This window comes from Palaemon carinicauda, chromosome 11 (genome assembly GCF_036898095.1).
Source record: "Palaemon carinicauda isolate YSFRI2023 chromosome 11, ASM3689809v2, whole genome shotgun sequence".
Lineage (NCBI taxonomy): Eukaryota > Metazoa > Arthropoda > Malacostraca > Decapoda > Palaemonidae > Palaemon > Palaemon carinicauda.
The window spans coordinates 71645969-71663468 of NC_090735.1; the positions used below are offsets into that span (position 1 = coordinate 71645969).

A 17500-nucleotide genomic window follows, 5' to 3' on the forward strand; every position below is an offset into this window, starting at 1 on the left:
TTATTTAACAAAGGCCATTCCGCTTTTGGACGAAGCCTTTGCTTTAAAAGTGTTTCCTGGCTTCACATACTGTAATTGGATTAAAAAGCACGTTTGCAAAAATTAGCATAAATATCATGAATGTTTTTGCGTCATGACCTTGATAAAAACTCCCTATAATTACGTAGATTTGGCTGAGGTCTTCATTTGCAGCCTACACCTATCCACTATCCGAACGATTGGTTTTGGATTTTTGTAATACCTTGCTCGAGCTTTTTCAACTAATTCATTCCCCACTTAGGACGACCTGGCTTCATTTTGCATTAAATTCAATCGTTACTTCCAACGCAGTAGTAGTAGTAGTAGTAGTAGTAGTAGTAGTAGTAGTAGTAGTAGTAGCAGTTTTGTTATCATTAAAGGGGCGGAAATTAAACTTGACTCACAAAACTATTATTATCATTATTATCATCACTAACTAAGCTATAACCTTACTTGGATAAGCAGGATGCTATAAGCCCAAGGGGTCCAAATAGGAAAAAATAACCCAGCATGGAAAGGAAATAAGGAAATAAATGAACTACTGTATATGAGAAGTACTAAACAATTCAAATAAAAGATTTTAATAACAGCTACATTAAAACAGATCTTTCATATATAAATAATAATAATAGACATGTCAGGCTGTTCAACATAATTAATTGTTACAAGTTTGTACTTATGAAGTTCTACCGATTAAACTACCCGATTAGGAAGTAGTAGTAGTAGTAGTAGTAGTAGTAGTAGTAGTAGTAGTAGTAGTAGTAGTAGTAGTAGTAGTAGTAGTATCAAGCGAATAGCGATTTACCAGCTCAATGAGTCAAACGGGTGATAGTGTACTTTAGTAGCAGCAGCATTCAATACTACTCAAAACGTAAGAAACAAACATATAATAAAGTTGGATAAAAATTTTCTGGACCAGTAAGTCAAACTTGACTCCAACAGAGCTGGTTGTAGTAGTAATAGTAGTAGTAGTAGTAGTAATAATCTTATTATTATTGAAATGATGGCAGCCCAATGAGTCAAACATAACTTCAAAAGACCTAGTAGTAGTAGTAGTAGTAGTAGTAGTAGTAGTAGTAGCATCATACTATCACTCCTGAAAACGCAAGAATCAAACGTATAACAAAGACATTAAGGACACCTGGTGGCAGCAAGAATTGTGGTGTGGCGAGAAGGGAAGAAAGCCGTTACTGAAATAAATTGCCTTGAATTCATTTAAACTGAGAATGGAAAACAAAGGAAAACGTTCGTTTGATTTGAATCCAATAAACCAAACTGAAATATAGGCTATAAGGCACATATAGAATTTGTTATTATGAATATTTGGACAAATGATTCTAATTATTTATTAATTTAAGAAAAAAAATTTAACCCTCAAATGAAATGTTTATTTCATTAGTTTTTAACTATTTAATGTCTTATATATCAAGTCCCTTAACACACATTGTAACTTAATAATAAAAGTGAAATACATCTTATTGGAGGCCAATGTGGTAACGTCCTTGACTGGTGATCGTCAGGCTGGGGTTCGAGTCCCGCTCAAACTCGTTAGTTCCCTTGGTCACTGCAACCTCACCATCCTTATGAGCTAAGAATGGGGGGTTTGGGGGAGCCAATAGGTCTATCTGCTGAGCCATCAGCAGCCATTGCCTAGCCCTCCTTTGTCCTACCTTTGGTGGAGAGGGGGCTTGGGCACTGATCAAATGTATATATGGTCAGCCTCTAGGGCATAGCCTAGTCCTGCTTGATAAGACAATGTCACTGTCTCTTGCCTCTGCCATTTATGAGCGGCCTTTAAACTTTAAACCAAGGGTTTAAGGGATAAGCATAGATGTAATCAACAATGCAATAGTAAAATGTTCCTACACTTATCATTAAATAAAGACGACTGAGAATAGATGAAAGATGAAAAAGGAAAAATTGATTAAGTGAAATTACAGATAAAAAATTATGTAGTAAAGAACTGATGAAGGGGTTCGTTCGTATGTGTCCAGCTGTTATAAAAAAAAAATTGGATAAACAACTATAGTCTGAGTTGTTGCTTTTATTTGTTAATATGGCCATACCACAAAGCTGAAAAACTTATGTCTTATGCGAAGTCTGGGCTGAATGTCACTAAAGATAACATGCGTAACATAAATTAATTTTTAAAACATGGAGTAAAACATTGTTTCATCAAGCATATGCAAAGGCATTTTGTAAACAAAAGGGCCTTGTAGAAAACTAATGAAAATTAATCTTGATACAATACGAAACTAATGACAAGATCAGGGAAATAAACTAATGTCAAGCTCAAGGAATGACACAGATTTCAAGCTCAAGGAATGAAACTGAAGTCAAGAGCAGGGAAAAGAAACAATTTCAAGCTCTGGGAAAGAAACTGATATCAATATCAGGATAAGAAACCGATGTCAAACTCAAGGAAAGAAACTGATGTCAAGATCAGGGAAAGAAACCAATGACAAGCTCAAGGAAAGAAACTGATGTCAAGATCAAGGAAAGAAACCAACGTCAAGCTAAAGGAATGAAACTGATGTCAAAATCAGGGAAAGAAACAGAGGTCAAGCTCAAGGAAAGAAACTGATGTCAAGATCAGGAAAAAAAACCAATGTCAAGCTCTGGGAAAGAAACCCATGTCAAGATTAGGATAAGAAACTGATGTCAAACTCACGGAATGAAACCGATGTCAAAATCAGGGAAAGAAACCAATGTCATCAGGGAAAGAAACCCATGTCAATATCAGGATAAGAAACTGATGTCAAACTCAAGGAAAGAAACTGATATCAAGACCAGGGAAAGAAACCAATGAAAAGCTCAAGGAAAGAAACAGATGTCAAGATCAGGGAAAGAAACCGATGTCAAGATCAATGAAAGAAACAAAATCAAGTTTAGGGAAACAAACCAATGTCAAGATCAGGGAAAGAAACTGATGTCAAGCTCAATGAAAGAAACTAATGTCAAGATCAGGGAAAGAAACAAAGTCAAGTTCAGGGAAAGAAACAATGTCAAGCTCAATGAAAGAAACTGATGTGAAGATCAAGGAAAGAAACAAAGTCAAGTTCAGGGAAAGAAACAATGTCAAGTTCAATGAGAGAAACTGATGCAAAAGATCAGGGAAAGAAACAGATGTCAAGCTCGATGAAAAAAACTTATGTCAAGATCAGAGAAGGAAACAAAGTCAAGGTCAGGGAAAGAAACAATGTCAAGCTCAATGAAAGAAACTGATGCAAAGATCAGGGAAAGAAACTGATGCCAAGCTCAAGGAAAAAAAAACTGATGTCAAGATCAGGGAAAGAAACCAATGACAAGCTCAAAGAAGGAAACTGATGTAAAGATCAGGGCAAGAAACCGATGCCAAGCTAAAGGAAAGAAACTGATGTCAAGATCAGGGAAAGAAACCAATGACAGGCTCAAAGAAGGAAACTGATGTCAAGATCAGGGAAAGAAACCGATGCCAAGCTCAAGGAAAGAAACTGACGTTAAGCTCAGGGAAAGAAACCGACGTTAAGCTCAGGGAAAGAAACCAACGTTAAGCTCAGGGAAAGAAACCGACGTTAAGCTCAGGGAAAGAAACCGACGTTAAGCTCAGGGAATGAATGAATGATTTGAAGTTCTCTGGCATCCTAACAAGGAAAGAAACTGATGTCAAGCTCAAGGAAAGAAACCAATGTCAAGCTCAGGGAATGAATGAATGATTTGAAGTTCTCTGGCATCCTAACAAGGAAAGAAACTGATGTCAAGCTCAAGGAAAGAAACCAATGTCAAGCTCAGGGAATGAATGAATGATTTGAAGTTCTCTGGCATCCTACCAAGGAAAGAAACTGATGTCAAGCTCAAGGAAAGAAACCAATGTCAAGCTCAGGGAATGAATGAATGATTTGAAGTTCTCTGGCATCCTAGCAAGGAAAGAAACTGATGTCAAGCTCAAGGAAAGAAACCAATGTCAAGCTCAGGGAATGAATGAATGATTTGAAGTTCTCTGGCATCCTAACAAGGAAAGAAACTGATGTCAAGCTCAAGAAAAAAAACCAATGTCAAGCTCAGGGAATGAATGAATGATTTGAAGTTCTCTGGCATCCTACCAAGGAAAGAAACTGATGTCAAGCTCAAGGAAAAAAACCAATGTCCAGCTCAGGGAATGAATGAATGATTTGAAGTTCTCTGGCATCCTAACAAGGAAAGAAACTGATGTCAAGCTCAAGGAAAAAAAAACCAATGTCAAGCTCAGGGAATGAATGAATGATTTGAAGTTCTCTGGCACCCTAACAAGGAAAGAAACTGATGTCAAGCTCAAGGAAAAAAACCAATGTCAAGCTCAGGGAATGAATGAATGATTTGAAGTTCTCTGGCATCCTACCAAGGAAAGAAACTGATGTCAAGCTCAAGGAAAGAAACCAATGTCAAGCTCAGGGAATGAATGAATGATTTGAAGTTCTCTGGCATCCTAACAAGGAAAGAAACTGATGTCAAGCTCAAGGAAAGAAACCAATGTCAAGCTCAGGGAATGAATGAATGATTTGAAGTTCTCTGGCATCCTAGCAAGGAAAGAAACTGATGTGAAGCTCAAGGAAAGAAACCAATGTCAAGCTCAGGGAATGAATGAATGATTTGAAGTTCTCTGGCATCCTAGCAAGGAAAGAAACTGATGTCAAGCTCAAGGAAAGAAACCAATGTCAAGCTCAGGGAATGAATGAATGATTTGAAGTTCTCTGGCATCCTAACAAGGAAAGAAACTGATGTCAAGCTCAAGAAAAAAACCAATGTCAAGCTCAGGGAATGAATGAATGATTTGAAGTTCTCTGGCACCCTAACAAGGAAAGAAACTGATGTCAAGCTCAAGGAAAAAAACCAATGTCAAGCTCAGGGAATGAATGAATGATTTGAAGTTCTCTGGCATCCTACCAAGGAAAGAAACTGATGTCAAGCTCAAGGAAAAAAACCAATGTCCAGCTCAGGGAATGAATGAATGATTTGAAGTTCTCTGGCATCCTAACAAGGAAAGAAACTGATGTCAAGCTCAAGGAAAAAAAAACAATGTCAAGCTCAGGGAATGAATGAATGATTTGAAGTTCTCTGGCACCCTAACAAGGAAAGAAACTGATGTCAAGCTCAAGGAAAAAAACCAATGTCAAGCTCAGGGAATGAAAGAATGATTTGAAGTTCTCTGGCATCCTAGCAAGGAAACAAACTGATGTAAATATTAGGAAAAGAAACCGATGTCAAGCTCAAGGAAAGAAACTAATGTCAACATCAGAGAAAAACCCCAACTCAAGCTCCATGAAAGAAACTGATGTCAAGCTCAAGGAAGGAAACAATATCAAGCTCAGGGAATGAATGAATGATTTCAGGTTCTCTGGCATCCTAGCAAGGAAAGAAACTGAAGCAAATATTAGGGAAAGAAACCAATGTCAATCTCAAGGAAAGAAACTGATGTCAAGATCAGGGAAAAAACCCATGTCAAACTCAATGAAAGAAACTGATGTCAAGATCAAGGAAAGCAACCAATGTCAAGCTCAGGGAAAAAACTCATGTGAAGATCAGGGAAAGAAACTTCTGTCAAGCTCAAGGAAAGAAACAATTTCAAGCTCAAGGAACAAAACTGATTTCAAGCTCAAGGAAAAACTGGAGTCAAGAACAGGGAAAGGAACCAATGTCAAGCTGAAGTGTCAAGATTAGGGAGAAAGAAACTGATGTCAAGATTAGGGAAAGAAGCCGATGTCAAGCCCAAGGAAAGAAACCAATATCAAGCTCTGGTCAAGAAACTGATGTCAATCAATATCAGGGAAAGAAACTGATGTCAAACTCAAGGAAAGAAACTGATGTCAAGCTTAGGGAAAGAAGCCGATGTCAAGCCCAAGGAAAGAAACTAATATCAAGCTCTGGTCAAGAAACTGATGTCAATCAAGATCAGGGAAAGAAACTGATGTCATACTCAAGGAAAGAAACTGATGTCAAGATTAGGGAAAGAAGCCGATGTCAAGCCCAAGGAAAGAAACCAATATCAAGCTCTGGTCAAGAAACTGATGTCAAACTCAAGGAAAGAAAACAATATCAAGCTCAAGGAGAAAAACTGATGTCAAGATGAAGGAAAGAAACCAATGTCAAGCTCTGGTCAAGAAACTGATGTCAATCAAGATCAGGGAAAGAAACTGATGTCAAACTCAAGGAAAGAAACTGATGTCAAGATCTAGGAATAAACCAATGTCATGCTCAAGGAAAGAAACTGATGTCATGTTCAGGGAAAAAACTAATTTTATGCTCAAGGAAAGAAACCGATGTCAAGCTCAATGAAAGAAACCGATGTCAACAAGGAAAAAAACTCCTGTCAAGATCAGGGAAAGAAACTGAGGTCAAACTCAAGGAAAGAAACTGATGTCAAGATCTAGGAATAAACCAATGTCATGCTCAAGGAAAGAAACTGATTTTATGCTCAAGGAAAGAAACTGATGTCAAGATCTAGGAATAAACCAATGTCATGCTCAAGGAAAGAAACTGATGTCATGTTCAGGGAAAGAAACTGATTTTATGCTCAAGGAAAGAAATTGATGTCAAAATAGGAGAAAGAAACCGATGTCAAGCTCAATGAAAGCAACTGAAGTCCAGATCAATGAAAGAAACCGATGTCAAGCTCAAGGAAAAAAACTGCTGTCAAGATCAGGGAAAGAAACTGATGTCAAGCTCAAGGAAAGAAACTGATGTCAAGATCAGAGAAAGAAACTGATGTCATGCTCAAGGAAAGAAACTGATGCCAAGCACAATGGAAGAAACTAATGTCAAGTTCAAGGAAAGAAACTGATGTCAAGTGCAAGGATAGAAACTGATGTCAAGATCAGGCAAAGAAACTAACATAAAAACCAAGGAAAGAAACCGATATCAAGAAGTGAGTAGAAAAAAGTGGTCAACATCAGGAAAAAACTGATATCCAGATCTGGGAAAAAGGCTGATGAGAAGATCAGGGAAAACACTGATGTCCAGACCAAGGAAAGAAACTGAGGTTAAGGTCAAGGTCAGGGAATTAACATCATTAAAAGGAGATTTCTCGACACAAACAGAAATTACCAGAATAAATTCTGATGGCAAAATACCATCATCTTCATCAGTCATCACTAGTCCATTGCAGAACAAAGTTCTTAGACATGTCCATACATTTTCATCGGTTTATGGTTTTTCTGTTCCAGTCCACACCAGCAATCTATCTTAGTTCGCCATTCCATATCTTCTCTTCCTTCTCCTGCTTCTTTTACAATCTCTAGGGACCCATTCTGTAATTCTTAAAGTCCACCTATTATCTGTCATTTTCCTTATATGTCCTTCCCATGTCCATTTCTTTTTACTACATGCTAGAATATCCTCTATTTTCCATCACATGCTTACCCTTCTTTTAATTTTGGTCTCATGTCCTGGGAAAACACTTACTGTTTGTCCTAAGCACGTATATTCATTAGCAATCTTAAGAGGTTCGTCCATAACTTGTTTGTTTTCTCTGCATTTTCACTGAACATTATCTTGGTTTTACTCATATTCATTTTCAATCCAATCATCATTTTTAATTCCTCCCACGATTCACTAAACACAACTATGTCACCTGCAAATCTCAAGTTGTTAAGGTATTACCTATTAATATTAATTCCTAAATTTTCCCATTCTAAATTCTTGAAAATTTCTTCTATGCATGTTGTGAATGATTCAAATCTAACGAATAAAAAATATAATTATGCAGTAAACACAAGAGATAAAAAAATAAATTAAAATGAAAATCTGCGATAAATAGAAATTTATATTTTATCTGCAAAATCTATACTTCTTGCAAACATGACAACTTTAAAAACAGAAAACCTCTCATAATCTAATGAAATGTAAGACAAACTGTTCAGACCAAAACATATTGTAAATATCTCCGTCTTCTAAAAAATAAAATCTTAAAAGATATGGCAAATGGCTAAAGTAAACACATTCACTGCATCTGGGAAGTGCCTCATGAGGTGAGCACATTAAAAATTCATGGGGCAATTTCATATGACCAATACACAATCTTGCTAAAATTACTACTGTCCATTTATCTTTCTGTTCTGATTATTCCCACGAAGAAACATTTGGTTCTATTTGTTTAAATTTATTACTGACAGACTCATTATTACAAATAATAATAATAATAATAATAATAATAATAATAATAATAATAATAATAGGTTGGCCATGGCACAACCCACCCATTGAGATACTACCGCTAAAGAGTTATGGGGTCCTTTGACTGGCCAAACAGTACTACATTGGATCCTTCTCTTGGGTTACTGTTCATTTAGCCTTTGCCTACACATACACCAAATAGTTTGGCCTATTCTTTACATATTCTCCTCTGTCCTCATACACCTGACAACACTGAGATTATCAAAACAATTCTTCTTCACCCAAGTGGTTGACTACTGCACTGTCATTGTTCAGTGGCCACTTTCCTCTAGGTAAAGATAGAAGAGACTCTTTAGCTATGGTAAGTAGCTCTTCTAGGAGAGGGACACTCAAAAATCAAACAACTGTTCTATAGTTTTCAGTAGTGCCATAGCCTCTGCACCATGGGCTTCCACAGTCTTGGGTTAGAGTTCTCTTGCTTGAGGGTACACTCGAGCACACTATTCTATCTTATTTCTCTTTCTCTTGTTTTGTTAAAGTTTTTATAGTTTATAAAGGAGATATTTACGTTGCTAATGTTTTTAAAATATTTTATTTGTTTCCTTTCCTCACTGGGCTATTATCCCTGTTGTAGCCCCTAGGCTTATAGCATCCTTCTTTTCCAACTAGGGTTGTAGCTTAGCAAGTAACAATAATAATAATAATAACCAGAGAGAGGGATTCAATGTAATGCGGTACTGTATGGCCAGTCAAAGACCCAATAACTCTCTAGCATTATTTAGAATTCTTTGCAGGTGACATGTTGTTCGATGTTATAAAATTGTCCACGTATAGGCTACTTTGCACTCCCTGTGACATTTGGGCAACTATGTCCTTAATTGTAAATATAAAAAGAGTTACACTTAAAACACCACCCTGGGATACATTACAATCAAAGTTGTAAGATTTATAATAAATATTGTCTATACGAATTTGGAATGTTTGTCCACCATTAAAAATTCTAATAAAAATAGGAAAGGTGTCCTTAAAAATAATCAAGATGTAAGGATTTTAGTACTGAATGGCTTCAAGTAGTATCATATGCCTTCTGAATGTTGAATAACATGGCTACAGCGATTTTCTTTTAATCAAAATCTCTTCGTAAATAATTCTCCCAGTGTGAAAGGGAGTCCATGGTTTTGGGGCAACATTGTGAAGCTAATGAAATGTTATTACAACATAAACACAAACCCAATCGACAGTATAATTTACCATTTTCACCAGTAATTTCCAAACACAACTGCTCAGTGAAATTGGTCTGTATTTGGTTAGATTAGTGCGATCTTTTCCTTGTTTGGCTATTGGCATTATTACTGCATGTTTCCATGCCTTTGAAAATAAATGTTTTGTGCGATGTGATGATTTTGAAATTCTAACAGATGGGCCTTAGCTAAAGGAGCTACATTTCTTATGTCATGTCCACATGACTGGGAACTGCCAGACGGGCAAACATCGCTACCAGATCATGATGGGTGGCAAATACGAGCAGCGATGACCTCAGAAGCGCAAAAACCAAAGGCCAAGATCAGGCAACATACACTGGTACTAGATCTTGCTAAGCCCCATAGATGATTTTACGTTCCAGTGCATTGGGCCTTTTCACTTACTATATTGATATACGTTTGTGTTCACACAAATATGAGTATCGGCAGAAGTATGAAATACTGTATATCGCTTTAGAGTGACTAGATGTAGAGGAAGTGGATTGGACATGATTCTGTAATTCAGGACTAGCAGAAGAATGTAATTTTTGAAATAGAAGTCGAATCACGTAGATAGGACAATATGCTTTATTATTACCCAAAAGTTTTATCATGGCTGCACCACAGGTTATGTGTTTGTTATTTGCTGTTTAAATGGATTGCTGGTTCCAGTTGACATTGAGGACAGTGTTGAGATTTGGAGAGTGAGCTCCTTTATGATGGAAACAAAATTTATCTTCTAAACAATCTGTCATGGAACTTATAGCAGGTGCATTTCCAAAGCCAAATTGCAAACTAAATTATTGCCTTCAAACTGCCTACTTAGATGTTTTGCTAAGACATTCAAAACATTAGGTATGGAAATTATGGAAATTGGGCAGTAATCATCAGGGCTTGAGCTACCACAAACACATTTACCTAATGGAGTGACATTACCAATTCTCCAACAAGTGCAAAAAGAACTTACTAACTTGCAGAAAGTAAGACAACTTAGGAACTGAGAAGTAAGCAGTCTTTATAAAAAATAAAAAAAGGATAAATACCAAGGAAAAAACTGATGTCAAAACCATGGAAAACATATCTCAAGGGCAAAACTGATACAACTAACAAGGATAAAAAACCCAAATCCCACACAGAGGATGACCAAAAATAGAAGAAAGAATGTACGTAAGAAATGTTCTTAGGAGTTCTTTCCTCGTGGAAGCCATACTGGTGATGAGAGGGAGAACAGGTTCGAGAATTTTGAGCAAAAGACGAAGAAAGTTTGAATACTGCATTAAAAGAGGGGAGGGTGGGCTGTGGCACTCTAGCATTACCAGCCGAACTCGGTTGAGTGTCTCGTCAGGCTGGAGGGAGCAAAGAGAGGAAAGCTCCCCTTTTTTCATTTGTTTGATGTCAGCTACCCGCTAAAATTGGGGGAAGTAGCTTGGTATCTATCTATCTATCTATCTACCTATTATATATATATATATATATATATATATATATATATATATATATATATATATATATATATATATATATATATATATATATATACATATACGTATACCAAGACATTTCCCCCAATTTTGGGGGGTAGCCGACATCAAACAAATGAAACAAAAAAGGGACCTCTCCTCTCTACGTTCCTTCCAGCTATATATATATATATATATATATATATATATATATATATATATATATATATATATATATATATATATATACATATATATATATAATATATATATATATATATATATATATATATATATATTATATATATATCTATATATATATATACAGTGAACCCTCGTTTATCGCGGTAGATAGGTTCTAGACCCGGCCGCGATAGGTGAAAATCCGCGAAGTAGTGACACCATATTTACCTATTTATTTAACATATATATTCAGACTTTTAAAACCTTCCCTTGTACGTAGTACTGTTAACAATCTACCCTTTAATGTACAGAACACTTAATGCATGTACTACAGTACCCTAAACTAAAACAGGCACAAATATTAAAGGCGATTTTATATCATGCGTTTCCTAAACACGCCAAATAGCACGATAAAAAATGGCAACCAATGTTTTGTTTATGTTTATCTCTGATCATAATGAAGAAACAAACGCATTTACACATCTGTGTATAGGTTAGCTTTTGCATTCATTATATTGATTATTCAGTACAGTATGTTGATTTGGTTATTACTAATGTTTTACTTAATTTTTCTTAGGACTTCCAAATGAAATGTTTTTCTTTATGACGCCGCCTTAAACGACGGCGTCATAAAGTACGCTCAGTAAACAAACTAAGGAATTTAACGCGCATGATGAAAGTGATAAATAATGATATTACAGTAAAAGCTTTTATAAAATATGTTATTACAAATATTATTTACCGTATCTATATAAAATCATACATACGTAGCAAAGCAGGAAAACAATCTACGAGAGAGAGAGAGAGAGAGAGAGAGAGAGAGAGAGAGAGAGAGAGAGAGAGTTGTTTTACATACGTAAATGTAAATTTTAAACAAAAAAAATAGCCCCATTTCATATAAAATAGATTACAAATATTTTACTTTATCATATTACAGTAGTCTGTATAATACTGTAAAGTTCAGTACAGTATGTTGTTGTTATAGTCGTGGCGATGAAATTCTCACGAAACAAAAACACGCCATTTGATTACAACAGCTGATTCATTCTCTCTCTCTCTCTCTCTCTCTCTCTCTCTCTCTCTCTCTCTCTCTCTCTCTCTCTCTCTCTCTCTCTCTCTCTTCGTGTTATACAATACTTACATTTAGATGAAGAAACTAAAATTAGTTTTCTTAGTGTCAATTAAATACGAAACGAAAAAATTAGGCCGAGTCTACATCTATTTCAATCATAGCTAAAAATACGGCATCCGATTTCATCAGCAAACCACTATTTTTTGGGAAATATTTTATTCTAGAAAATAGCCACTCTTTAAATAGTTAATTGCACATTAAGAAAGCGTGTACTTTTGTTTTTAAATTTCGGGTGTGTTTTAAAAATCGAGTATTGTTGACTTCTTTTTGTTTTACTTTTGGCTGTGATTAGATCAGCTGTCATCTAGCTGCCGCTCTTGAGTGTGTACGAATACACTAACAAAGTATCGTTTATACCATTTCTTAACTTATTCAAACCGTCTACAGTATACAGTTGATATTACATAGGCACCAATGTGTTATAACCTATCAAATTTTTTTGTTTATTACATTTAAACCCCCCTCTATCTCTCTCTCTCTCTCTCTCTCTCTCTCTCTCTCTCTCTCTCTCTCTCTCTCTGTGGGCTACTTTTCACTACCTCCCATTCCTTACCTCTCTCTACCTCTCTCTCTCTCTGTGGGCTACTTTTCACTACCTCCCATTCCTTACCTCTCTCTATCTCTCTAACAAATGATATCTTTGTTGCTCCTCAAAGTTTCATTTATATTGAAAATCGATCATGATTCAATTTTCCTTACTTTCTCCAATCTCGCACCATCGGTCACATCGCGGTATTTTCGATATTTCCGGAAAATCCGCGATATATGTATATACATGGGTTATGAAAAAAATCCGCGAAGTGGTGAATCCGCGATGGTCGAACCGCGAAGTAGCGAGGGTTCACTGTATATATCAAAAATTTTAAGTGATTTTTATTTTTCCTAACATACTTACCGAGAATTACTTCCTTAGGAGGGTCCTTGACCTCTCAATCTCGACCAAGATTTTCCCGCGCTACCCCCCTATCTCGCTCCATATAGTTTCTACCCCCGCCGCCAGGATAAGCCCTGCGGCCCGGATTAAGGCAGGTCACTGCTTTCCCGGGTCAGGATGCTCATTAAGTTCGCCGTTTAGCCCAACCCGGCAATGGAAGAATGGCACTCGGGGACGGAAGGGAGGGCCATTACCCGGAAGTAATTCTCGGTAAGTATGTTAGGAAAAATAAAAATTACTTAAAATTTTTGATTTGTTCCAACACAAATACTTACCGAGAATTACTTCCTTAGGAGACATACTTTAGGAGGCGGGAGAGCCATTCTGCCACTTGGTCTGGCACATAGTGCCTGGAGGGCTACGGAATGTGGGGGTACAGAGAGCGGATAGGGGGTAACAGCGGAAACCTTACGCTTATATTTTAAGACTTACCTCTTCACATCTTCTCTACTGAGTCTTCTCCTGAAGACGTAGGGACGAGTCTATTCACTGTTGGGGACGTCTTCTAGCCTGCCGCTACACAGCTTGGAGGGCGGCGATGACTGTCCCAATGGAGAATCCATCCAAAGACTTTCTTGAGTAGTCTTTGAGATAGTGGGCCGTGAAGGTCGACTGGTGTGACCAAGTGCCGGCCTGTAGGATCTGCCCCACTGCCATGTTTCTCTCAAAGGCCAAGGAAGTGCTCAGGCCTCTGATGTCATGGGGGCGGGGAGTGCCTGGTACTGCCACCTTGTCCTCTTCATAAGACCTAGTGATGACTTGTCTCAGCCAGAAGGAAATAGTGTTCTTGGACACTTGCTTCTTATTAACGCCTGAAGAGACGAAGAGGTTCTTGGTACCTGGGCGGAGATGAGCCGTCCTTTCCAGGTATTTCCTGATCGTCCTGACTGGGCATAAATAACTTCAGGTCTTCCGTATTGCCTGTCTTGGGGGTGGCCGGAATTGAGAAACCTTCAAACCTCGGGTCCCAGACTGCTGGGTTCTGAGCCTTTGCTACAAAGGAGGGTACGAACTTGAAGGATACCTCCCTCCACCCTTTGGAGTGTGCCACGTCGTAGGAGAGACCGTGGATCTCACCTACTCTCTTAGCTGAAGCCAAGGCCAGCAAGAAGACTGCCTTGAGGGTGAGATCTTTGTCCCCGATATCTTTGAGGGGTTCAAAGGGAGGACGACACAACATTTTCAGGACCTTGGCCAGGTCCCATCTGGGCACTCTCCTGGCTTGAAGAGGACAGGATTGTTCGAAACTTCTAATCAGCATCCCTATGTGTCTCGAGGTCCCCAGGTCGATGCCTTTCAGGAGAAAGACTTGGCCTAAGGCTGCTCGAACTCCTTTAATAGCTGGGATTGACATCACTATTTTATCCCTAAGGTACACGAGAAAGTCAGCTATGTCAGGGACTGAGGCTTTAAGAGGTCTTATGTGTTTTGCCGCGCACCACTTCGTAAAGGCGGCCCACTTTGCCTGGTAGACCACGGTAGAGGATTTTCTTAGGTATAGGGACATCCTCTTAGCTGTGGAGGAGTACCCCTCCTTCTTCAGGAGCCGCTCGATAGTCTCCAGGCGTGAAGGCGAAGAGAGAGAGGGTTGTCGTGGAACTTGAGGAAGTGAGGTTGACTCAGTAGATCTGACCTGGGGGGCAGAGGCCACGGCGGGTGGCTTGCCAGGTCTTTTAGATCCGCGAACCGCTCTCTCTCCGGCCACCAGGGCGCTACCAAAGTCATCTTTAGGTTTTGGGAGGTTCTTACTCTGTTGAGCACCTGCCTTAGCAGAGTGAAGGGGGGAAAGGCATATACGTCCAGGTTGTCCCACTTGTGCTGGAAGGCGTCTTCTAGGGCTGCTCCTTCGTCTGGTACCGGGGAGCAATAAACCGGTAACTTGGCGTTGAGCTTCGTTGCGAAGAGGTCCATCACCGGGGAGCCCCAGCGTTGAAGGATGAGTCTGGCCACTTCTGGGTGTAGGGACCATTCCGTCCCTACTATCTGACCTATCCTGCTGAGGCCGTCGGCTAGCACGTTCCTTTTCCCGGGGATGAACCTTGCTAGCAGTGTCACCTGGTGCTCGTCCGCCCAATGCAGGATGTTTACGGTGAGGTCGCACAGTTCCTTCGACTTCATGCCACCTTGTTTCTTGATGTGGGCTACCACCGTGGCATTGTCGCACATTAGGGCCACGGTGTTTCCCTTCAACCGACTTGCAAAGTGCAGACATGCCTTTTGTACTGCTTTTAGCTCCAGGATGTTGATGTGGAGTTGCTTTTCGGTCTCCGACCAGGTCCCGCTTGCTGTTTCCTCCCGCAGGTGGGCTCCCCACCCTAGGCTGGAGGCGTCTGTGAACAGGAGAAACTCGGGGGGACAGGACCCGAGGGGCATCCCCTTGAGGGAGTTCGACGGGCATCACCACCATTTTAAGGCTGCTCTCGTGTCCGGAAGGACCGGAATCGATGTTTTCTGAGAGCCTGTCTGGGACCATAGAGCCTTGAGGTTCCATTGTACGGATCTGAGCCGTGTCTTCCCTTGGGGAACCAGTTTCTCTAATGAGACCAGGTGACCTATCAGCCTCTGCCAGTCTTTCGCCTTCCTGGGAAGCTCCGACAGGAACGGCTGAATGATCTTAATGAGGTTCTGTATCCTGTCTTCCGAGGGGAAGGCCTTCCCCTGCACGGTGTCCAACGTCATCCCCAAGTACCCCATTCTGTTGGATGGAGTTAGGTTTGATTTCTCCAGGTTGATAATGATTCCCAGACTCCTGCAGAACCGGAGGAGGTCCTTCCCTTGCTCTTCCAAGAGGGCCTTTGAGCTGGAAAGGAGCAACCAGTCGTCCAGGTATCTGATGAGGCGGATACCTCGTTCGTGAGCCCATACTGAGACTGTCGCGAAGACCCTCGTGAACACTTGAGGGGCCGTCGACAGTCCGAAGCAGAGGGTCCTGAACTGCAGGATCTGGGAGCCCCATTTTACCCGGAGGAACTTCCGACTCGACGGGTGGACCGGAATTTGGAAGTACGCGTCCTTGAGGTCGACCGTCATCATAAAATCTTTCTCCCTCAAGGACATCAGGACGGATTTTGGGGTGTCCATCTTGAAGTTCGTCTTCTTGACAAACTTGTTGAGGGCCGACAGGTCTATCACCGGTCTCCACCCCCCCCCCCCCCCCCCCCGTTGCTTTCTCCACCAGGAACAGGCGGCTGTAGAAGCCTGGCCCTAGGAGAAGGACTTCTTCCATGGCTCCCTTCTCCAACATGGAGGAAACTTCTTTTTGCAGAGTAGCCCTTTTCAACGGGTCCCTGGGAGCCAACCATTCTGTTTGGGTGGCTGGAAGAAGAGGGGGTGGATCCGCTATGAAGGGGATCCTGTAGCCTTCTTTCAGGACGGACACCGTCCAAGCATCCGCCCCATGCGTTTTCCATGCTTGCCAATATGGTCTGAGGCATCCCCCAACCCGAGGCCTGGGCGGGAGTAGGGGGCCTCTCCCCCTACCTTCTCCTAGAGGGGCGGCCTGATCTGCCTCTCTTTGAGGCGGAGTAACCTGATCTGAAGGAGCTGGCAGAAGCTGGAGCTCCCCTGCGGGAGGGCTGTGGAGTTGATGTCCAGGAAGAGGCGGGGGCGTCCCTCCTCGAAGAGCTGGGGATAGCCTGAGGGGTCACGGCACTATCCGAGACTGACCTCCTGTAAGGAGGCCTCCTGGAGGATGTTTGTTTGGGGACGTTGGCCTCTCTCCTCTTGGACACCTTCTCCATCAGCACTTCTAGTTCCTTCGACGGAAACAGCGACTCGCCTCCTAGGGGTAGGCTACAAATCACTCGAGCCTCTCTGTCCGGGATTTTTCTTGTCAACTTGGAAACGCTTTCGAAGGACCCAGTTGGCCGTCAAGGAGAGTGCCTGATAAGCCATAAACTTGAGGGCTTTCCCCCCGGAGGTGAGAAGGTCCGACAGGAGACCTTGTTGCTCAGGGTCGTCGGGGTCTGTGGAGGCCTGTACATTAACCAACGTGGAGGCCCACCAGTCCAGCCATGAGGAGACGTTAACCATATCTCTTGACATCTCCTCCATCATGCCGGCTTCAGAGGGTGAGGACACAGGGGCTGAATAGGCCCTTTCGTCCGAGCCGCCCTGTCCCAGGATGTCCAAGGCTGGGTCCACCCTAAAGGGACCTGGGCGCCGTCCTTCCGGGATATAAACTTTGCCCTGTAGTTTGAGACCCTGGAGGAGTTTGGAGGCACTCTGGGACTTGGGGGCCTCCGCACTGCTGGCCACCAAGTTGTCGATGTATTCTTGTCCCAGTACTAGGTCTGGGGCGAGAGGCAGAGCCAGGGAGGACTTCGGAAGGACGTCACGGTGAGTATATCTCAAGAGGCTCGACCTCCAGGCATTCACCTTAGGTGCCGAGGGTTCCGGAATTTCA

At 40.8% G+C, this 17500-nt stretch overlaps 1 protein-coding gene across 2 annotated transcripts in view; it reads right to left on the reverse strand.

Moving 5' to 3' along the window:
* The window catches only part of LOC137650066 (cyclin-dependent kinase 17-like), a 270741-nt gene that overhangs the window by 205972 nt on the left and 47269 nt on the right, over positions 1-17500 (reverse strand). The gene's annotated exons all lie outside the window — the stretch shown is intronic.